The sequence below is a fragment of the Antechinus flavipes genome, chromosome 2 (assembly GCF_016432865.1).
Source record: "Antechinus flavipes isolate AdamAnt ecotype Samford, QLD, Australia chromosome 2, AdamAnt_v2, whole genome shotgun sequence".
NCBI classification, from domain to species: domain Eukaryota; kingdom Metazoa; phylum Chordata; class Mammalia; order Dasyuromorphia; family Dasyuridae; genus Antechinus; species Antechinus flavipes.
The window spans coordinates 369912184-369937136 of NC_067399.1; the positions used below are offsets into that span (position 1 = coordinate 369912184).

Consider the following 24953-nt stretch of genomic DNA (forward strand, 5'->3'; position numbering starts at 1 on the left):
CATTACCCAGAAGGTAAAATGCCAAGTCCCTAGATTGGCATTCAAGGTCCTTCACTGCCTGGTCCCAACCTATATTTAAACCTTATCTTGCTTCCTACATTTTGCATCCCAATCAAACTGAATTATAACTAAACTATTCCCTGTTCTCATCTTTTCTTCTCCTGCCCATGACTATCACAGAGATTGTTTTATATAAACTTCCTAGTTCCATGCTTTATTCATAGCATGTGCTTATTACATTTTTTCTGAATGAATGAATGAATGAGTATTTTGGGGAAAAGCCTTTGGACAAATTTTAAACATTTGGGGATCAAAAGCCCAAAGGCAGTTCTTGAAGATTCTTACTTGACAGAATAGAACTCTGGATGCAAAGCACCACTGAAAAATTAAAGGTCACACCTTGACCCCTTCAAGCTAATTTCTAAACTAAATTAGTTCAACTAGTGAGAATTCAACACTATACCAAGCATGGCATTATGGAACTTACATAAGAACCAAGAAGAATGCAAGAGATCTCTGAATAGAGAAAGCAGGTAGTCCCAAGTACCTGCCCTAAGCTCATGCATGCTATTCACAGGGGAGAGGGCCCTAAGGCTTCACTCAGAGTTCATTTACTTTCATTTTGCCATAATTCTTATTGAACTGGACTCCTTGGTTCCATAGCAAATTAGAAACAGATGCTTAGAAAATCACAGGATTAGGAGCCAAGAGAAACCTTACAGATTAGCTTGTTTCTCCGTAGGATTTGGAGAAGCTATGATTTCCCTAAGATCACATAGGTAGTAAGTAACCTAGCCAGGATTCTTCCAATTCAGGGCACTCACCATTACACCATACTGCCTTTAAGAAGCAGACACAGTAAAGAGTGTGGGGGTAGGATCAGCCTGACACTGAAGAAGGAGACAAAAGAACTATAAATAGCAGACACAAGAATGCAAAGGACCCAGCCATCTGGAGACATTTAGTGTCCAGGGAAACAGTCCCCCAAGCTCCAAGAGGCCCACAGGGGTGTCGCTGCATTCCAGTAACTGGTGCTTCTAATAATGACTCTGATGAGCCATTCAGTAAAACATATAGTGTTCATATATAATGATCAAAGGATTATAGAATTTAAAACAGAAAAATGATCTTAGAATTGTAGAATATCAGAGCTGAAAGAAATTTTGGAGAGTACCTAATTCGGTGGTTGTCAGTTGCAGATGGGGAAGGAGATATAAGGGAGGGACTCACAATACAATACTATTCTTTGCTGCAAAGAATTAAAGTATACATTGGCAATTATATACATTGACAAAAAAAAAAATGAGGAATCTGAATGTAATTCTCTACAATCTAGATTACACCTGGAATTACTCACTGCTAAAGAATACCCTTTGAGAACCATAGATTGAATCCTTACATTTGCTTTACAGATGAGGAAACTGATATCCAGAGAATTCAAATGATTTGTTTGAGGTTCTGTAGAGAGCCAGCACTCAAATATAGGTCTTCTGAATCTTGATCTACTGCTTTTCCCATCCTACTATGTTGATTCTCATATACTGCCCTTTCTACTCTTCAATGTATATTGATTAGCTTGTATCCTCAAAAATAACAAAAGACTAGTTACAAGATATCAGCTTGTCCCAGGATCATTTCTAAATTCCATCCAAAAAATGAGGAGAATAAGACTATGATGATGAAGAATGAAAATAATAGAGGAGCCCATGGAACAATTAAGATTCAAAAGTAGAACATGGGGAATACCCTCAGCCAAGAGTATATCATCAACAAAGTGACACAAAATATGGTTGTCATCCAAATTGGTGGAAATAGGGTGATTCAGAAGCAAATCACTGTAACCAGAAATTATGGAAGACATATCCTTAAGAGTTACAGATTTAGTGATAGATGCAGATTATGCAAAGAAGTATGTATCAAATACCTAGCAAGACATGATCTAGTGGCTAGAATTATACATCAGAGACTCATTATCTTTCATAGACTGACAGTCAGCAAATACTTATAAACAAAGACCTCAAAATACCCTGGAGAACCCAACCAATAAATTGTGCTCATGATTTCCAAGATATATGGAACAGATAGCTCATTTTCCAGATGAGGAAACTGAGGCAAACAAAGTTAAAATGACTTGTCCAGAATCACAAAGCTAGTTAAGTGTTTCAGGCCAGATTTGAACGCAGGAAAAGTTCTATTGTGCCACCTAACTACCCCAGTTACTAACTAAATGGTAACATAACTGTTACTGGTATGTAACACACCATTACATACTGGTAAGGAAATCATGGTTGCAAAATTATTGTTTTGTTGCTGTTGTATTCTTGTGTAAATATTAAGATGCTATGTAAAAGTGAAAAGAATTTTTATATACTTCCATCTAATTCAATAAGCTCAAACACATTCAGAGGATAGGAGGAGATAGCATTATCCACATTTTACCAACAGGAATATGTGGTTTATTTTAGAAAGATTTCCATTATAAATAGTTTTTTTTTTTTTATTTTAAGCTCCAGTGCATAAAAGGGATGATCCAAAAGCATGGGTCTCCATTAAGATGCATCTCCCAATACGTTCCATTAAATCTTGTAGCTAAGTGTTACATCCCTCCTGAGTCTCAACTTCCTTCATCTGTAAAAGGAAAATGAAAGGGTTGGATAATCTCTGAGGTCTCTTAATCTAGGATCCTAGGAGCACTATTCCCTATACTATATAACCTCTCTTTAAAGTAGCATATAATGTGAGCAATTATTCAATTTCCATATACTAAAGCTTTTTCCAGGTCTGGCATTTTATGCTGTGATCCTATGTTCTCAAGTCCTTTCTAGTTCTAATACTTTATGTTCTATATTCTAAGGTCCCTTCCAGTCCTTGTGTTCTTGGATTCATTCTCTACTTGAAGTCAGAAAATGACAAGAGTTCTCAACCACTAGTTGTCAATGTTTAATAACTGAATATTGAAGTGAAATATAAATTTCAAAAGAAAGAAACAAACATTATTTATAAAGTACCTACTATGTGATGAGTGCTTTATAACTATTATCTGATCCTCCCAACAATCCTGTGAGATAGGTGTGATTATTGTTCCCATTTTACACGTGAAGAAACTGAGGCAGATAAATAGACCTAGTATCTGAGGCGGATTTGAACTCAGGTCTTGCTGACTACAGGCTCAACACTCTCTCCACTGTTCTACCCAAACCCAAACTATTATTGGTTTACCTTAAAAGTGCAGTATGTTGTGAGAGGTATGTAGCATAGCAGAAAGACTCATCTGATTAAATAAGATTCAACAATAAGAAGAAAAACTGGGTTTGAATATCAATTGCAACACTTACTTGCCGTTTAACTAGCTAAATCATTTTCCTTCTCTGAGCCTATTTCTTCAGCTAAAGGGAGGTTTAATAATAACTTCCATTATTTTCTTTACCAGATTGTTTTTTAAACTATTTCTAGGTAAATACAACTCAGATCATGAGGATTCACTTCCTAGAATTCTGGGATTTGTGAGTAGACTAGGAAGAAAGGAAGAAACCTCTGAGCCCAGAAAGCTCACAGGCTTGTTGGGAGAGAAGTACTGAATTTAAAATGACAATAATAATAATAATAATAATAATAATAGTCACCAGTAAATTTCACTTATCTCTCTCTGAGAATCAGTGTTCTGATTTGTAAAATGGTGAGAATCAATCATATCCACAATAAGGAAAGCAGTGTGGTACAATGGAAAGAATATAGTCAAGGAACCTGAGTTCAAATCCTCTCTTTGCCACTCATTACCTTTATGGGCTTGAACAAGATATTTCATTCAGCTGAACCTATACAATGAAGAGGTTGGGATTACTTGATCTCTAAGATTCCGTCCCACTAAACTCTATGAACCTCACAAGTTCATTTCCTGAGTAAATACTTCCTTAATTTTACAGCATAATAGAAATCAATTGTTATTACTTTCTGGGAGGGCACTTGTGATTCAACCGTTTTTTTTTTTTCATTCCCTGGAATCCCCAGGTACAGAATTAAAAGATAACTAATTATTATTTGGATAAAAAATGCCCTGCCCAAACCCAGGAAAAAGGAGGTAATGACTGGTGATGTTCTCCCAGGCAGAGGAATCATTTAACATTACCAATATTCTTGTAACTATGTGCACATTATCAACTATTTTCACAATCCTAGGGGATAGGTATTGGCCAATACTTTCAAATGAGGACTAAACATTCTGGGTTTAATATAACCTTAAAGTTCCCGTGCCCATCCCTTAACTATCCAAGAGCTTTTGAAGAGGCAAGCATTTTGGGGATCAGGAATATAAAATATTTACAGGTGATCTACAAATAAATAAGTAATCTGAGGATTTAGGGAGCACTTAGGTGGCACAATGTAAGGGAGAAATGAGGGAAGGAAGAGAGAGAGGGAGGAATCAAAGAAAGAAGGAGGAAAAAAAGGAAAGAAGGTAAATAGGAAGAGGGGGAAGGAAGGGAGGAAGATAAAGAGGGAGGGAAGAAGGAAGGATAAGGAATAGAGGGAGAAAGGGAAAGATGGAAGGAGGGGGAGGAAGAAAGGAAGGAAGAAAGAGAGAGAGAGAGAGAGAGAGGAAGGAAGGGAAGAAAAGAGGGAGGGAGGGAGGGAGAGAAGAGGGAGGAAGAAATGATTTATTAAATGTTCTCTCTCTGATGTTTAAAACTCATAGACTAGGCAAATTTCCCTGAGTTTCAGTGTCCTTGTCAATAAAAAGATGAGGTTAGACTAGCTGACCTTTGAGTTATCTTCCAGCTCTTGATCTACAATCCTATGAACTCACACAATCTCTTTTTAAAATACTATATAAATATGAGCAATTATTCAATTTCCACATTTAAAAGTTCTAAAGTCCCCTGCACTTCTCCTGTTCTATGATTGATTTTCTACTTGTTATCAGAAAAGAAATAAGACCTTCTTTCTGGGATGATCCTAAAGACTCTAATGGTCTCTACCAGTCTACCAAATTGCTCTATGATCTCCTATTTTATTTCACATTTCCCTTATGCCTACTCATCTTCAGATCTCTCAGTTCTTAAGGACTTGCTCCCTCTTCCTCTCTTCCCAAAGACTGTTATTTATTTAGTCTGCCAAAGGAAACCCTTGGAGTGGAACCACACCTTGGACTCTCGGGCCATGAGCCCCATCTCCCCTTCCAATTAAACCTTCCACAGAACAGCTCTATATTATCTGCCTCCCTTGCTGTGAGATCTACCGCCTGCATTTTGCTTAACTCCTTTTCTCTTTAATAGGAGTTGTCTTTTAAGATACTCCAGGGACATCCTTCCTCATAGCGAGGTGTCATAGCAGAAAATAAAAGTAATCTACGACACATTTAGGGGCACTCAAATATAACAGCGACAAGGGACAGGCCCTAACCCGTTCCTCTGAACAATCCACAGATTATAGAGGATTCTCAGGGCTGCCCAGCAGGCCTACCAGAAGTTCAATTACCCTGTGCATGGGACCAAGAGATCAGGTTTGCCTAGGGCTAGATCTAAGTACACAAACAAATTTTCATTCCTGCAGAATGGCCTGGGAGGTCTGGAGGGATGGGATGGGGAAAGAAAGGAAGAAGGGAAGATGGTTTTCATAGCTGTAAACATACCGTTGGAAGAATATAATGGAGCACCACCTTATATATCATATCACAGGAAAAAATAGAATCTTAGACCTCAGAATTGAGGGATAGATATTTTCTCAATCCTCTGATTGAGGGTAAGGAAACTGAATCCCAGAGAGGTTAAATTATTTGTTCAGTGTTATATGAATAGCATGTGCGTGTGTGAGTGCGTGTGTGTGAGAGTGTGTGTGTGTGTGTGTGTGTGTGTGTGTGTGTTGCCTCTCCTAATTAGAAAGTGACTTCCTTGAAAGTAAGGACTGTCTTTCTTTTCTATGTATATCCCAGAACTTGACACTTTAGTTGGCACATTGCAAGTACTTTGAAAATATTTTTTCTTTCAAAATAGGGAAGAAGGAAACAAGCATTTATTAAACATTTATTACTATATGTCAGGTATTGTGCTAAGTGCTTTACAAATGTCATTTTATTTGGTCCTCACAACAACTCTGAGAGGTAAGGGCTTTTATTATTATCTCTGGGCTACAATTGAGAAAATTGGGGCAGTAGAAAGTTAAGTGACTTGCCTAGGATCACACAGCTAGTAAGTGTATGAGGTTGGATTTGAACTCAGGTCTCCCTAACTATGGGTGTTACTTCACTCCTGGGGTTATGAGGAATTCCTTAGTAAACTAGAAAGCCCAGCACTTATGTGAGCCCAGCATACTTCATCCTCATTTAATAAGAGATCAAGATAAAAAAAGGAAACTCTAAGGAGGAGGATCTCTAAATCGACCATCTAAGGCCAAGTTCCTACAAGAAAATCTGCACAAAAGGATGACTCAGAATCATTCTTCTCATATATATTTCACAAATGGTAATGTTTTTCCTTCTCCTTTCTACCAATATTCAGCCCTGCTTTCAAAAGTACTACTTTATAGAATAGTAGTGTTAAAAGCAACCTCAAGGGATATCTAGTCCAATATCTTCCTGAACAGTAAGGTAGCACAGTGGATGGAGTCTTGGACCAGGAGTAGGGAAGATCTGAATTCAAAACCTTCCTTAGACTCTTAGCTGTCACTTAACTGTGTTTGCTTCACTTTCTCCATCTGTAAAATGGGGATAATAATAATGTCTACTTCCCAGGGTGGTTGTGAGAATAAAATGAAATATTTGTAAAGTGCTTTGCAAATAAACCTTAAAGTGCTATATAAATGCCAACTATTATTCACAGGAATTCTTTCATAACAACCCTGCCAAGTGGTCATCTAATCTTCACTTGAAGACCTCTAATGACAAGCAATTCACCTTCTTCAGCTCATTCCATTTTGGGGCAGTTCTTTCTAATAGGACATTTTATTCTTTTTACCTTATATTGAGGCAAAAAGTGCCTCTCAAAAATTTTTCTCTAACTGCTTATCAAGCAAAACATGTCTAATCCTTCTCCCTTCAATAAGGAAGCATGATATAAATAATGATGATGATGATGATATGATATATAACATATATAACACAACTGAAAAACCACTCAACAATAACAAAAATATAGCACCTACTATGTGGTAGGCACTGCCCTATGTACTTTACAAATATTGCCTCATTTGATCCTTACAACAACATAGGAAGTAGGTTATCCATCTAGATTATTCGGTATAAGTAGTTTCTGGACTTGAAGTCACATCCTCCCTCAGCCATTTGGTAGCTGAGTCAGTAACAACCTCTTATGCCTCAGTTTCTTCTCCTCTGAAAACTGAAGAGGTAAACCTCAATGGACTCTGAGGTCATTTCCCACCTGAAATCTTGTTAATCAGTTCAATACAATGCTCTTATTTCTTCTTTAATACAGACTATATATTCCCAGTTCCTTTATTTGGTCCTTTTAGGACTGTCTCCAGTGTTTTTATCATCCTATTTGCCCTGCTTTAGAACCTCTTGAATTTTTCCTATGTATGTGCTAGAACAGTGCCCAGAACAGCCCTGTTTGTAGTGGCTAGAAGCTGGAAAATGAATGGATGCCCATCAATTGGAGAATGGCTGGGTAAATTGTGGTATATTAATGTTATGGAATATTATTGTTCTGTAAGAAATGATCAGCAGGATGAATATAGAGAGGATTGGCGAGACTTACATGAACTGACGCTAAGTGAAATGAGCAGAACCAGGAGATCATTATATACCTCAACAATGATACTGTATGAGGATGAATTCTGATGGAAGTGGATTTCTTCGACAAAGATCTAACTCAGTTTCAATTGATCAAGGATGGACAGAAGGAGCTACACCCAAAGAAAAGGCACTGGGAAATGAGTGTGAACTGTTTGCATTTTTGTTTTTCTTCCCCGGGTTATTTATACCTTCTGAATCCAATTCTCCCTGTGCAACAAGAAAACTGTTCAGTTCTGCACACATATATTGTATCTAGGATATACTGTAACCTATTTAACATGTAAAGGGCTGCTTGCCATCTGGGGGGGGGGCGGGGGGGAGAGTGGAGAGAGGGAAGGGAAAAATCGGAACAGAAGTTAGTGCAAGGGATAATGTTGTAAAAAATTATCCTGTCAATAAAAAATTATTTTTAAAAATAGAATAGTGCCCAGAAGTAAAGGCAACACTCCATATATAGTACAACAAGGGCAGAATACAGTAATATTAAAATCAACCTTGTTCTGGACACTATTTTCTTCTTTAAGGGATCTAGAAGCATTTATTTTTTCTAGCTTCCATATCATATTGTTGACTCAATCTTGAGGTTGCAGGTCATTAAAACATGCAGATCTTTTTTCACACAAAGGGACTGACCTTTGCCCTTGAAATGGCAAAACCAGATTGGCTAACTAGAAGTTTTTCATCAAGATAATTAAAGATAAAGATAAAAATAATAATAAAGATATGCCAAGATCTGGTAGATAATGATTGTTGAGCCATTGTCAGTAATGTTAGAAAGATTGTGGGAAATGGGAGAGATACCACAAGACTAGAGAAAGGTCAATGTTGTCTTGATGTTCAAAAAGGGGAAGAGAAAAGAGTTGGTAACCTATAGTTCAGTTAACCTGACTTTATTTCCTGGGAGAGTTTAGGAAGGATCATTACAAAATAGTTGATAAACATCTGCAAAAGAAAAGCAATGATTTAAAAAAAAAAAAAAAGCCAGCCAGCTTCATCAAGAATAGGTCATGCCAAACCAATCTCATTTCCTTTCTTGACAGGGTTAGTATCTTGTAGTTGTTCAGTCATGTCTGACTCTCCATAACCCCATTTGAGATTTTCTTGGCAAAGATAATGAAGTGATTTACCATTTCCTTCTCCAGGTCAACTTACAGATAAGGAAATTGAGGCAAACAGGATCACACAATTAGTAAGTATCTGAGGCCAAATTTGAATTCAGGTCCTTGTACCATCTAACTTCCCCAGATAGTTAAAGGGAATGCTTTGGATCTAATTACCTAGATTTTAGCAAAGTTTTTGAAGAAAATGGAGGAAATGTGAACATAATTAGATAGATGGCTGGACTTAAAGATTCACTGTTAATGGTTTCATATCAGTGTGGCAGAAGGTCTCTAATAGGGTGTCCCAGAGATCTTCTCCTAGCCCCAAACTGTTTAGCATTTTTATCAATGATTTGAGATAAAGGCATAGATGGCCTGATCATCAATTTTATAGATGATGAAAAGTTAGCTGAGGAAAAGCTAACAAACCAAGTGAAATTCACTAGGGTTAATGTAAAATCTCACTTGAATGACAAAAAAAAAAAATCAATTTCACAAATATAAGATAGGAAAGGCAAAATTAGACATTGATTTGACTATAAATATGTGAGGGTTTGTTGTTGTTGTTCAATCAACTTTTCAGTCACATATGCAGAATCTTACTGACCCCATTTGAGGTTTTCTTGGCAAAGATGCTGAAGTGCTTTGTCATTTCCTTCAGCTTATTTTACAAATGAAGAAACTGAGATAAACAGAGTTAAATGACTTGCCCAGGATCACACAGCTGGTGTCTGAGGACAGATTTGAAATCAGGAAGATGAGTCTTCCTGGCTGAGAGCCTTCTGACTACCCTGGGGAGTTTTACAGGACATCAGGTTCAACATGAGCATCAATGTTCTGCAGCAGCTAAAAAAGCTAATTCAATCTTAGACTACATTGAGAGAGAAATAAGAAAATGACAGCAATCCTCTACTAGCCCTTATCCATTCTCATCTCAAGAATGACATGAAATTCTGAGGGCCATAACTTAAGGAGAACATTAGTTTCAGGATCTAAAGACAAAGGTCCCCAAAAGGACCTCCCTTCTTCTTTCTACTAATCACCCCTTCCCTCCTTCAACCCTATAGTTAATGGAGGGAGACTCAATCTGAAGAGGAAGTGAAAAATTCCAAACACAGGGAGCCCTTTCCTAAAGACCAAGCAACACCTGGTGTTTTAAGAAGCAACAGAAACCTGAGGCCTCAGGCCTTTACTCCCATTTAATGTATCTTCCTTGACAGGAGTCGGCCCTCCCTCTGGTATCAAGCCTCTGCCCTGTGGCTGAGACTTGGCTTCTGCTACCCTAGCCTAACCCCCACTGCCATTTCTGCAGCTCTAAAAGAATCCACTTGGAAGAAAGGGGAAAAGTTATCTCTTGCTGCTCTTTCTCTCCTCCCTCTCAGAAACTGCCTGGGTCACTTCCTTCTGTCCATCTCCTCCTCCCCCAAATTAATCACTAGTGTCAATGTCTCTTCCCATAATCAGGGAGAGGCCCCTGGGTTTGTTTACAGAAGGAATGAGGCCTCTCCGGACTGAAACTGCTTGTCTGTCGTCTGTCCATCAGAGGATCTGGCCAGTTGGTTTAGCTCAGACCTCCCCCTGGCTGGCAAACCACCCCCAAGGCGCCAGCCCCTGGCCTCCCCCATAAACCAGGCTGATGGAGAAGAGTAGAACAATAGTATTTAGGCCTCTCCCTTTCTGGCCCCACCTTGGGGGGAGGAAAAGGGGGGAGTAGAAAGTGGTCAGCCCAGAGCCCAGGACCAAGCTACAAGGAGCCTCCATAGCATTCCTCCTCTAGGAACCCCACACAAAACTATAGAATCTCAAAACTTTATTTGGAAGGGACCTCCAAGGGCAAAAAGTCCAAATCATAATTGATTAGGAATCACTTCTACCATATCTCTAGGAGACGGAAAAATGGGGACCCAGAGAAGTGACTTGCTGAAGGGACAGTAGGAATCCTAGGCTCAATATCATTTATAAAAGATAACTGCTTGAACCAAAAGAACATTGCATGCAGTAACAAGATCAGGTGATGATCCACTGTGATGGACAGGGTTCTTTTCAACAATGCGGTGATTCAAGGCAATTCCAATAGACTTGGCATTGAAAATGCCATCAGCAATCCAGAGAGAGAATTATGGAGACTGAATGTGGATGGAATCACAGTTATTTTCACATTTTTGTTGTTATTTGTTTGTTTTTCTTTCTCATGTTTTTTTTTCCCCTTTTGATTTGATTTTTCTTACACAACATGGCAAATATGGAAATATGTATAAAACAATTGCACATATTTAATCTATATCAGATTGCTTGCTAGCTTGAAGAGAGAGGAGATAAGGGATGGAGGAAGAAAAATTTGGAACACAAAATTTTACAAAAATTAATATTGGAAACTATCTTTACATGTATTTGGAAAAATAAAATACTGTTTGGTTTTTTTTAAAGATAATTGCTCGAAGACCTCTAATGATGGCACTTGGACATCCCTTCTGGGTCTCAGTTTCCTCATCTATAAAGTAAGAAAATAGTGTAAGCAGTCATTATCAAAGTGTGATCTGCAGGCCCTTGGTGGTCTCTGAGACACTTTCAGGATATTGTTGAGGTCAAAACTATTGTCATAATAATACCAAAATGTTATTTACCTATTAAAAGAGTTCTCCCTTTTCATAATTACATGTAATTTTTAAATTTATCCTGTAAAATACATAAGTGGTTTTTTTTCATGTTCTCTTTCTCATGAGGTTGAGCTCCCTAACAACAGGGGATGTCTTTGTTCCTTCTCTGTACCTCCAATGCTTAATATAGTACCTGGCATGTAGTAGATACTTAATAAAAGTTGACTGACTGACTGTATGGAGACCAGATTTTCTTTGCATACTTCAAACAAAACATATCATCACAACAGATTGACTACAGAAACAGATATTAAAATCCAGCTGTCTTTCTATTAGGCAAAACATTAAGAGATTTGCAAAAATATATTTTAAAAGCCATGTTTTTCAGCAAATATGTTTTGTTTTGAAAGTTGTTTTCCAGTAAAATATGTTATTTATGCTAACATGTAAATAGGTTTATTATTATTTTTAAATGAAGAAATTCATTTCTATTTATTTTTAAATGAAGAAATAAATATTCATCAGCTTTGATTTCTAATATGGTAATTATCGATAGACAACTCAGGTACCCAAAGGCTTTTGGAGGTTCTCAATTTTTAAGAAGGACCAAAATGATTAAGAGCCACCAGATTAAATGTCCTTTAAGGTTCTTTCCAGTTCTGAATCTATTTTCCTGAGGCAGTCCATTCCAATTCTGAACAAATCTGATTGTTAGGAAGTTTTTTTTTTCCTTACTTTGACTCAAAATCTTCATCTTTGTAACTATCTTTTAAATCTGACTCTATTTCGCTGTAAAAAAAATTTTTTTTTGTTCAGTTGTGTCTAACACTTTGTGACTTTACCTGGGATTTTCTTGGCAAAGATACTGACATAGTCTGCCATTTCTTTCTCCAGCTCATTTTACATATGGAAAAACTGAGATAAACTGGGTTACATGACTTGCCCAGGATCACACAGCTAATAAGTGTCTTATTATTTTGTCAAATAAGTCAAATTTGAAGATGAATCTATCTGACCTCAAGCCATCTAGTTGCCCTGAAAACTTTTTAGATACCTTAGATCTTAGATACTTTTGACAAAGTAAATCAAATTTGGATTTGTAATGATTGTACATTTCTGAACATTGAACATTGAATAATAGTCTCTCTGCCAGAAGATCTGGCTCCCTGCCCAAACCAGGTAGTTGGGAAGATTGATATTAATTTAGTAAAGGAGAAGAAGCAGAACCAAGACAAAGCAATGGAAAAGAGACTGACCAGGAGGAAAGTGACAAAAAGGAGGAAAGGTTAAGATTATGACAAAATTAATTATCTGATTTTGCTAGTATATAAGAGTGAGTGATAAGAAACAATGAAGATGGTTGAAATAAGATTTTGGAGCTTCTATGTGGGCTTTAAAATGAGTACACAGAAAAATATAATACTTCATAGAATAAAGAGCTTTCAGGGATCATAGAGATCACCTATGCCAAAGGTACCTAACTTTTTTGATCACATACCCCTATCACCAAAAACTGTTTTGCACAAACAACCTGATATCTGTCTATTTACTTACTTATAAATTATATACATGTATACTTGTATGATTATACTAATAATTAAGTACATTCAGCATGATGAATATGGAAATATGTTAAGAGAAGTACACATATATAGATAGCAAGATACATGTCTTGCTGTCTTGGGAAAGGGGAGGGAGAAAAATGTGGAATACACAGTTTTGCAAAGATTAAAAACTATCTTTGCAAGTACCTGGAAAAATAAAAAACCTATTTAAAAATAATAATAATTAAACATATTATAAAACTCATACAAAATAGAAATCAAAAAGTAAAGAGACAAAGATGAAATAATATCTGATCTTAGAGGCAATGGGGAGTCACTGATTTAAATGACATGATTAGACTTTAATTTTAAGAAAATCACTTTGGCAGCTATGTGGAACTTGATTAGAGAAGGAAGACTAAATTGAAACAGGGAAACTAGGTAGGAAATCAATGATATGAGAAATAATGAGGTCTTGAACTAGCAGCTAAATGGGATGGTAAATAGAGTGTTTGTCAGGAAAAACTCAAGTTCAAATCCAGCCTCAAAAATAGTCTAGCTGTGTGACTTTGGTCAAGTCACTTAACCTGTGTCCCTGGAGAAAGAAATGGCAAACCACTCCTGGTATCTTTGCCAAGAAAAATCTATGGACAGAGATAAGGTCATGAAGAATCAGACACAACTGAAATTACTGAATAACAGCAGAGAAGAGACAGCACTGTTTTGGAGATAGAAAATGACAAAATTTGGCAATTTCATGCTGTGGGACTAGAACTCAGTAAAGAAATTAGGGGTAAATATATAAATAAATAAAAGGACAGCTAGGTGGTACAATGGATAGAGCACCTGCCCTGGAATCAGAAGATCAGGAGTTTAAAACCAGCCTCAGACAGGAGAAGTCACTTAACCCCAATTGCTTCAAATAAATAAATCTATGGGTGATTTGCATAGAGATGACAATTAAGCTCATGAAAATGGATGAGGTCAACAAATGAAAGAATATATAGAAAGAATAGATTTGTACCAATACAGAGCCTTTTGGTAAGGTAGAGTGAATTGAGCTGAGGCCATGAGGCTCCCTAACAAAAGGGAAGATTCAGACAGGGTAGAAACATGCAGTGTGCAAGCACATATCACAAAGAACTCAGTTTACATGGTCTGTGATTACAAGATCATAAGATTTAGGGCTGGAAGAGACCTTGGAACTTGGTTCATTAAAACTCCTCATTTTGCAGATGAGGAAATAGAGAAAGGAAATCATTTGTCCAAGATTAGCCAAGTAATAAATAAGTGGCAGGGCTCAGATTAAGCTCAAATTCAGACAGTTCTATATTCCAAGACCAGTGCTCTATCATATCACTAAATCCATATGACAACAAAGGAAAATATTTTGCTTTTTAGGGAAAAAAAAGAAGAAACTAGGTTTTGTTTTTTAAAAAGAAGTAATTTCACAGGCAGTTGGCCTTGATGGGTTAAGTAAGGTATTTAATTATGCTAAAAAGAGATCTAAAATGAGCTGTTACAATCTGATGGGTCACTGAGCTGCAAACACAACACTTCCTAATTGGGCCTTGTAATAGGCCTAATGGACCAGAACAGCATCCCATCCTCCACACTGAGAAGGGGGCAGGCACTACAGCCTAACCACAAGAGGAGACTAACTGTATCAAGCCAGACCTTGGCAGCAGCTTGGCAGAGAGAAGCTGGGAAAGATGTCCTAGGCAGGCTAGAGCTTAGAGTATCAAGCTTACCCAGGTGCTCAGAGTGAAAGGCTCAAAACAAGAGGCTGAGGTTTCCTCAATTAACCAGGGTTGGGGGTTAGAAGGCAGGGAATAAGAAGCAAAATCTTATCATTGTTCCCACATTTTCAGTTATCTCCAACTCTGCATGACTTCATTTGGGGTTTTCTTGGCAAAGATACTGGAGTGGTTTATCATTTCCTTCTCTGGCTCATTTTACAAGATGAGGAAACTGAGGCAAACTGGGTAAACTGAATTGCCCAGGGTCACACAGCTAAAAAGTATGACGCCAGATTTGAATTCAGGAAGAGGAGTCTTTCTTACTCCAGGCTGACACACTATCTACTGTGCCACCTGTATGCCCAAAGTAAAGACTAGGGCTTATCAAATAACTGTTTTCAGGAATAGAACCTTAAACAGCATCTTCTATGTAACATCAATAAATAACAATCTTCATTGCTATGATGCTTCTAGCCCTACAAAGCACTTTTCTCATAACAGATTTTTTTTAAATTTTGTCATAACAGGGTAATGTAAATATTACTGGTTCATTTTACAATTAAGGAAACTAAGGTTCATTGAAGTTCTTCAGGATCATTTGGTCTTAAAAGCATGACTAGAATTTGTATCTTCAGACTCTATGCCACACTGCCTCACAATAAATGGTTTGATATTGGTAATGATGAGAAACAAGGAATCAGGAATTCTCCGGGGTCCAATCTGTTCTAATCAATGAGCATTTACTAAATAACTTCTTGGTTCCAAGCCCTACACTAGACTTCAAAATCTGTAAGAGAGGATGACATCTTCCTCATGATCCTTTATGATGACCCTTACTTCTACATCTGTATAAATCAAAACTCTTTCCCTCCCTTCCATCATCTTTATATCTTCTCTCATTGATAGACCCTCACAAATTTGATACTTTATTATAGACTATTTTGTTACTCACTTGAATATGTATTTCCTCCCATTCCCAGCCCCACCCACCCCATCCAATTAGATCGGAAGATCCACGTGGTGGGGGAACATGTATTCTTTTCCTATTTTATCCCCACCTCTGCCTCATCTCTTAGCAGGTATAGAATACCTAATATAGGTATTCTATGAATAATGACTGATTGAAAATAGAAAAAAAGTATTGGGTTTCAATACAGGTTCATCTTTATTATTTGTATGACTAAATAAATAATTTCATACTTCTAAATCTCAGTTTTCCTCTCTATAAATTAGGAATAATAATCCCTATCCAGAAGAGGCTGAAATGAGCTAGGTGTTAGACTCTGGGCCAAGTCACTTCCTTTCCAAGCTAGAGTTTTCACTTCTATCAAGTGAGAGGGCTGGACCAAATAATCTCTAAGGACCCTTTTGCCCTTAAAATCTCATGAGTCATAGCGATAAGGGATGTATAAACACTTTTCAAACTGGAAAGGGCAGTTACCACAATAAGAAAGGCAGGGCAGTTAAGGCCATTGAGAAGGAAGGCAGGAAGGCCTCTTACATATTGCCCTGAAAAAGGGCTACCTTCTCTCTACAATGTGGTATTGCAGGGAGAATAATGGGAGAACTTCTAACCCTCTATATGGGAAAGGAAAGGAAGAAAAAGGGAATATGCATCTATATATAATAGCACCAAGCACTGTGCTAAGCACTTTACAAATGTTGTCTCATTTAATTGTCGCAACAAATCTGAAAAGTAAGTGCTGTTAGTATCCTCATTTTACAGTTGAGGAAACTGAGACAGATGGAAGTTTTTTTTAAAATGACTTGCCCACCTAGCTCCAGCATCAAACACTTATTAGCTATGTGACCCTAGGCAAGTCACTTAATTCAGTTTGCCTCATTTTTCTCATCTGTAAAATGAATTGTAGAAGGAAATGGCAAACCACTCCATTATGTTTGCTAAGAAAATCCCAAATAAGGTGACAGAGTCAGACTGTGAAAATGACTAAAGAACAATTTCCAGACTGTCCAACACTATCCATTGTGCCACCTAGATGTCTCAGGTACTGCAGGTGCAAACCTGACTATTTTAAAGAAAAGTTTAAAAAAATCAAAAAGGCTGCTCGATTTGGAGTCAGGAACTGAGTTTAGATCCTGATTCTGCCACTTACTATTAGTAAGACAACTAACTTAACCTCCCTAGTCCTCAGTCTCCTCTTCTGTAAAACAATTTTTTAAAAAAAGAATAAGAATAAAACAGCACAGTTGGGACTAGATGATCTCTAAGGTCCCTTCCAGTTCTAAATGGGTGTTTCTATAGTTGAGTGTGCTTTCCAAGGACCAGAAAAGCTTGGCTCATTATCATAGGGTCCAGAAGATGAATTTTGGGGCTTTAACTAAAGGAGAGATCCCAGTTCTCACAGATGAAAAGTGTATGCATACTGATGAAATCAGAGGTCCTCAAAGTATTTTAATGTACATAAAAGAACAATCTTTCCTCAGATCCAATTCAATAAAATTCAACAAGTATTTAAGCTATTTACTATATGCAAAGCATAGCACTGGGGGTAAAAAGACCAAAATGAAACAGATCCTGCCCCTAAAGAACTTATATACCATTAGAAAGAAACAATATTGATACATAAAAGTAGATGCAAAATGAATACAAAATATCAAGATAGAATATAAACAAGTAGGGAGGAAAGGTTTCTCATAGGAAATAGCACATAGGTTTGTCATATTCCAAAACAGATAATTTTATGATCTAACAGCATTCAGATCAAAACTGCCAAAGGAGCTGAGAGAGAGCGAGCATTACAGGGACAGGGGAAACCCTGCGCAAAGACAAAGGTTTCTGTGCTTAGAAACTGTATATAAACTGTGCTAGGTAGACAATCACAGACTTTAAACTCCTTTCCCTCTTCATGAGCACCAGATCAGTGTTTCCAACTAAGAAGAGTATCTAAAAGTGAGGAAGTCAAGAATTACAAGAAAAAGCATGATTCCTTCAGAATTTGACCTTTTCAAACATTTCTCTGGAAATAAAGTGGCTATATAGATCTCTCAATTATATCCAAATCCAATCCAATATCCAATGTGAATGTAACATGCCAGAAAATCCATTCATCCATGGTGTAGTAGAAGGAGAGGCAACTTCAGAGCCAAGAAGATCTGGATTCAAATTATGTCTCCAACAAATACTGTTGTGAGACCCTGAGCAAGCAGGTAACTATAAGAGTATAAATGGTGGTTGCAAAAGCAGGTGGCTGCAAGTTCTCTGCACAGGACATCTAGATGATTTTTTTAAATTTAGGGTTTTTTAAAAATTTCTTCTGAGAGTTAAATGCCAATAACACAATGAAAAAGAATGAGTGCAAACTGTTTAATCATCACACACCACTCAGGAAGCTGCAAGAATGCACCTAAGTTTGGGGTAGAAAAAAGAGCCTGAACCAGAATAAGGCTCTCAAAAAGAAGTTAGAGGGAATAAAGAAACTAAGGGACCCCTCAATTTAATTCAAAAAGCATTGATTAAATATCTACTATGTGCCAGGCACATATAATAGGCACAGAGATACAAAGCAAAAATGAAAATTATCTTGCCCCCTATATTCTCCTAGGGAGAAACAACAGATAAAAAGATAAACAATATCTTTTTATCTATAAAGAAAGAGCAGCTGGGTGGCACAGTGGATAGAGCACCAGCCCTGAAGTCAGGAGGACATGTGTTCAAAACCAGTCAGACATTTTCTATTTGTGTGACTGGATAAGTTACATAACCCCCATTGCCTCAAAAAAAAAAAAAAAAAATCTGTAAAATAAATGCCAAGTAGTTTCATGGTGAGAAAATGCATCGACAAGTGGGACAATCAGGAAAAACTTCAGGTAGGAGATGGCCCTAGTGCTGAGTATATAATAATAATAATGATTCACTGCTGTATAACATAATGATCTGAGAGAAGACCTGAGAAAATGCACCTGTTTCCTTTCTTTGCAAAGTGAGAAAGTATGGGTGTAGAATAGTGCTTGTACTATTGGACAGTTTAAAGAGTTCCATGATTTTGTTAAATTGCTTTTTTCTTCTTTCTTTTGAAATCTTTATTACAAAGGAGAGTAACAGAATTACAAAGTATATAAGTTACAAAGTGACATATTTAGAAATAAAGGTGATGTAAAAACAAAAGATTATCATTAAAAAGAAGATTAAAAATCATCATAATTCACATCTCTAGAGTGCTAAAAGATTTAGAAAGAGAATTCTGAATTGCTCCAAGAGGTAGACAGGTAGTTTTCCTTTTTGTGCACATTTCATTAAGTACAAAACTAAAGCTCTTGAAGAGTTGATGATACTAGGAAGCATCACAGTTGGAATTGAGGCTCAGGTCTTCCAAAGTCCCTCCAGTACTTCACTACCACACCAGGCTATTTCAAGGTACACAAAAATACCGAAAAAGTCTTCTTGGAAAAAATGAAGGAAAGTCATAAAAAAGGAGGCCAAATCGAAGAGGAAAGTTAAATTAAGTTGTAAATGCCCTAATGTGTAAAGTTCGAATCCAGGAGGATTAAAGGAAATGAAGATCAATTAGTTAGCAAATACCTATTAAGCTCCTTTTGCATCCCGGGCACTGTGCTAAGCATTGGAAATACAAAGACAAAAATGAAGCAGGCCTTGCCCTCAAGGAGTTTACATTCCATCAGAGAAGACAATATACATATTTATATTCCCCAATACCTAACATTGTGTCTTAATAGATGTTTAATAAATATTTCTTATTTGATTAATTTTAAAAATAAATACAAGATAATGGAGGGGGGAGTAATTAATCACTAGAGGGATTAAGAAAAGCCTAGGATAAAGAAGGTGGATTTGACCAGCTTTGAAGGATTCTAATAGGCAGAAGTAAAGAGGAAGTACCTTCTGGGCATGCGGGACAGCCTGTGCAAATAGGAGATGGAACAATGGGTAAGAAGGTCAGGTCAGGGGCACCCAGTGGATAGAGCATCAGCTCTGGAGTTAGGAGGACCTGAGTTCAAATCTACTCTTAAACACAACATTACTAGGTATGGGATCCTAGGCAAGTCACTTAACTCCAACTGCCTTGCCAAAAAAAAAAAAAAAAAAAAGTCAATTCAGCTTGACTATAGACAGTATAGAGGGGAAGATATATAATATGTCTAGAAAAGGTAATTTGGGGCCAAATTATGAAGGGCTTGAAATGTCAACAGAAGACGTTATTTTCATCCCAAAGATAATAGGGAGCAACTGCAGTTTACTGAACAAGGAGTTTATCAGATTTATCCTTTAGAAATATCACATTGGCAGCTACATGAAGGATGAATTAGACAGGAGAGAGACCTGAAGCAGGAAATACCAAAAGGGAGGCTAAAGATAGCTGGTTGCAGCAGTAAATAGAACCTTGGTATAAAGAGTCAGGAAACTGTGAATTCAATTGTGATCTCAGACACTGAGCTGTGTGACCCCAGAAGAATCACTAAACTTCTGCCTGACTCAGTTACATCATTTATAAAATGAGAATAACAATAGCACCTATCTCCTAGGATTGTTGTAAAGATCAAAGGAGATAATATTCATAAAGTGCTTAGCAGAGCCTGGCACATAGTAGTATTTAATAAGTGTTTATTACAATTTTAAACAACAAATAAAAACACTGCAATATGTCTAGATAAGTGGTGATGAGGGTCAAGATGTAGAGTTGGAATCTTTTCCAATCTATTCATTTTCTAATTGAGGAAAAAGAGTCCCAGAAAAGTGAGTTGACTAAAGTTACATAACTAGTAGGTAAAAAGTCAGCATTTGAACACAGGTCCAAATAGAGTCCTCTTTAAGGTATGAGGCTGACTCAACCCCTACATAATCAATTCCTTAAAACTTAACTCAAATAAATGTCTCTTCTTCCAGATCTTTCCTGAGCTGCTATGTGATTAATGATCTCTTTATTTCATACTTCACTTTGTTCAGCACCACTCCAACATTCTAATGGAAGTTTGTATATAATAACTATTTGTGTAGATTCAGTTACAAAAAGATAGGGACCCTGTCTTCTCTCAAATTTGTGGGGGGTTTTGTCCAGCAGAGAGCACAGTTGCCTACACACAGTGGGTGCTTAATAAGTATCTGCTGTTGGGGAAACAAGACACCATTTCACAAAATATTTGCACAGCAAGAGAAGGCAGCATGTAATTAGTGCACAATTACAAGGTACAAAAAATGAGTGGGGTAACTTTAGAGGAAAAAAACAGCTCAAGTGTGCTCTGTAGGAATATGAAAAGGATTCCAGTAGAATGGTCTCAAGTGGAGACTAGAAGGAGCAGCAGAATGTGGAGAAAGAGAAGAAAAAAGGAGCAGCCTTCTGAGAAAGGAAAATAGTATGATCAAAGACAGAGATGGGAAAGAGCCTACCACCTTGAATTAATACCCATACCATATATAACTATTGATTGAGAAAAGAGATAAAGACAAAAAGCTAGATATATGAATCCAGTAGGACAGAGGCTGGGATGAGGGAGTGCCCTCTGCAAGTGTAGATAGACACCTTTGGGCAGTACTGTCAAATAGATGGATCTCTATAGCTGCATATTCACTTAGAAAACCACAAATTAACATTCTCGATATTGTACTGTATTTTTATTTACTTTACTAAACACTTTCCAATTATTTTTTAATTCTATTCTGACTAACCTCTGGAATTTCTACTAATTGCTTAGGACTGTGAGCCTAAAATTTGACACCTCTGGTCTAAAGCAAAACTTCTTAAGTTATGGATCAGAATTCTATATGGGATCTTGCCCCTGGATGTGGAGGGATTGTGAAAAATTTAACAACAGTAAAAGGTATCAAGCATTCTTTAATTCTTTATATAATGTTTAACATATATTAGATTACTTGCTGAGTAGGGGAAGGGGTGGGAGGAAAGGAGAGAAATTTGGAACACAAAATTTTTCAAGGATGAATGTTGAAAGTTATCTTTGCATGTATTTTGGAAATAAAAGGCTATTTTTAAAAAAATATTTATGTAAAAATAAATAAGCATATTCATCTCATTAGCATGCATATTTGTTTCTGTCTTTAATAGTAAAGTATATTTACCAAGGAATTGCTTTAAAATAAATTTCTTTATGATTAATAGTAAATGCTTGATTTGCATACCTATTTTATATACTATATACCCTGGGTTGTGTAAAAATTTCTCTGGTGAAAAGAGGTTGGGGAGTGGGAAAAGTTTAAAAAATCCTTGTCTAGAGCACTAAGAAGCAAAGTGACTCACCCAGGATCACACTGTCAGTATATGTCAGGGACAGGACCTGAACATGTCTTCCTTCCTGACTTCAAAGGCCCTCTTTGCTATCCACAATAACAGAGATATCTAATTCACTCTGCATGTTATCCACTACTCCCCATACTCCCAAGTGAAGCAGATTAAAATGTAATTGGAAAATGTTCAACAAAATGACTGAAAATAAAATAAAATTCAGATAATGTTAATTTGTGATCTTCTAAGCTAATACATAACCCATAAGGACCCATTCTGATCGACTTTAACATTCTTCCACTACAACACACTGAGACTTAGTAATGCTTTTAAATGAATTTTAAAAAATTAATCACAGCAGATTAATTTTTAATTAATCACAAAATTAATTTTAATTAATTACAACTTCCTGCAGTTCAAAATAGTAATGCATTTATCTGATCCAATCATGACAATTATCATTGAATATTGTAGATCAAGCCTGATGCTGACCAGTCCAGTGTCTCAGATTCAGCATTAGAATGAAATGGACTATTTAACTTTAAAAAGGAAATTTACTTAGCAAGTGATTTCTGGGCCTCATTTGTTCTGATCTATAAAATGATGAGTTCAAGCCAGATGAATCTTGAAAGTCCCGTTTCACATTTGATCCTATGTCCCCCTACCATATCAACTCAATTCTAACTAGAAGAACCTATACTTCCTGGAGTTGGTGGCATCTTACCTGGACTTTGAAAGATGTGAAAAATACCAGCTCAGAAATGTTGCCGAGAGAGGTTTTCTAGACAGAAGAAACATGAAAAGGAATGGAGAGGGCCAAAGAAGTTTAAGAAATGGATAGCCTAGTCTATTTAAAAAATAATAATAATAATAAGGTGAGTTAAGGCAGAAAGGGTAAATTTGGGACAAATTTTGGCAGTCTCTGAATGCCAGGAAATTGTGGTGAACTTTATCTTAAAAGTCAGGGTTCCCTATCTTTTATGAGTATGGCTCCTTTTAAATATTTAAGAATCACAGAGTCGAACCGTGAGAATCCATTAATTGAAAAAAATATATTTGACTTGAGGTTGAGTTCAAATCCTTTCTCTGTCACTTAGAAACTATATGACCCTGAGCAAGAACCATCATGCCACTGAGCCTCAGTTTCCCCTTCTGTAAAATGAAGGATTTGGATTAGGTAGCTTCTAAGTATCCCTCAAGTTCTAAACTTATGATCACAGTGTTTGGTACACTCAGTAGATCTGCTGACCCATTTTCAATAGCTCAAGGTCTCAGAAGCCTATTATGGCTCACAGATTGGGAACTCTTGCTCTAAGTCTTGGGTATTAGGGAAACCATAGCCAGAACTAAGATGTGGCAGGAAGCACTTTGGACATGGAAACTAAACATCTGAGCTTGAATCTCTGGCTCTTTGACTGAGAGGCAAATTATTTCTCCTTTCTGGGTCAAAGCCCATTCACCTGTCAAGTAAGGAGACTGGACTAGATGATCTTTTATGGCCCTCCCAGCTCTAATATTCTATTATACTGGGGATTTCAGGTGGACATAGTACACATAAGGGAACCATTGTAGGTATCTGAGCAGATGTGAGAAATAAGTGTCTGGAGATTTCAAGTCTTTGTACAGATTCTGCAAGGACACTTTCATTTGACTATTAAATTGGACTGAGGGGTGGAGAGGTGGGGGACATGATGACCTAGTTTGATTGAATTCTACTAATAAACCAGTCATCTGTTGAATCACTCAAATTTCCAGATACACAGTTCTAAGCATCCCTGAGTAAATGATAGAACTTGAATTCAAATGCACTTCTGTCTCTAACCTGCATTCTTTTTGCAACTTGAGTCCCTTTCCAGGTACCCTCAAGCAAGTATATTTCTCTTCTTGTCTATACAATACAAATACAATTCTTTTTTAAAATAATGTTTGTGTTCCCCACCTCTGGCCTAGTGCCCTACCTTGCCAGGGTCCACTAATTCAGCACTTGTTCCAGAGCTGTAGGTAAAGCCCCAGCTAGGATCTCAATTTTGAAGGACCCAAAATCTCTGGATCATTAGATCCCACAAGGTTGTTACCAAAGCTAGGAACATACAGCTCAGGATCACTCATGGAAAAAGACACTAAGCAAAGCAGGCAGCCAGAGATTCCTCTAAGCCAGTAGTTCTCAAAATATGGTCTAGGGAATCCTGGGGATCTCTGAAACCTTTTTAGAGGGTCTACAAATTCAAAAATAGTTTTTATTTCCAATATGGTAAATGTTTATAAATATAATCCAGATAAACAAAAATGCTTTGGAGAGATCCTCAATAATTTTTAATAGGATAAAGATACTGAAAACAAAAGTTTGAGAACCACTGCGCTAAGCTATAGGTGCTATGTGCAAACAGTCATCATTTTTGCCATGGTGGAAAAAAGAGGAGAAAGAGGGACAGAAGGGAGGGAGAGAGAGTTATAATTGACTGTTCAGAGAAAGATCAGAAGCTGTATCTCCCTTTAAGATGATACAATCCCAATTGTCTTCAACAAATCAGCTGCATTATTCACATTTCCCCTCATTCTAATTTCATAAATGGAGTCTCCTAAAAAGGGTCAATCATTATTTGTCTCTTCAAGTACCTCCCTCAGTGCCTTGTATTGAAAAGTCCCAACACAGTCCATGTGATGAAGTTTACAATGGCTTCCATATATTAAAAATTCCCAAGTAGTTCATTCATCTTAGTTCTTGGACAATCCCAAAATTATAATATCTAGGAAAAAGTCATGCCTACCACAACTGGTAGCACTGGAGAGAATTCATACTTAACAAACAAGAGTTTACATGATAGAGTATCTTTAAGAAACATTTCTTAAAAACATAAAGTGTAATGACACTGCCTCTAATTGCCGAATGCTTACAGTTACTCTCTGAAAACACGCAGCTAGCACATTTGAAGCAATTTGAGAACCACCACCACAAAAAGGTTACAAGATAAAAAAGTGGCCTCCAATCATTTGGGCCTCACCTTCCTCCATATT

General features: G+C 37.0%; 1 protein-coding gene across 1 annotated transcript in view; it reads right to left on the bottom strand.

The window, feature by feature from the left end:
* The window catches only part of KIF26A (kinesin family member 26A), a 168535-nt gene that overhangs the window by 51030 nt on the left and 92552 nt on the right, over positions 1-24953 (bottom strand). The window lies entirely within an intron of this gene.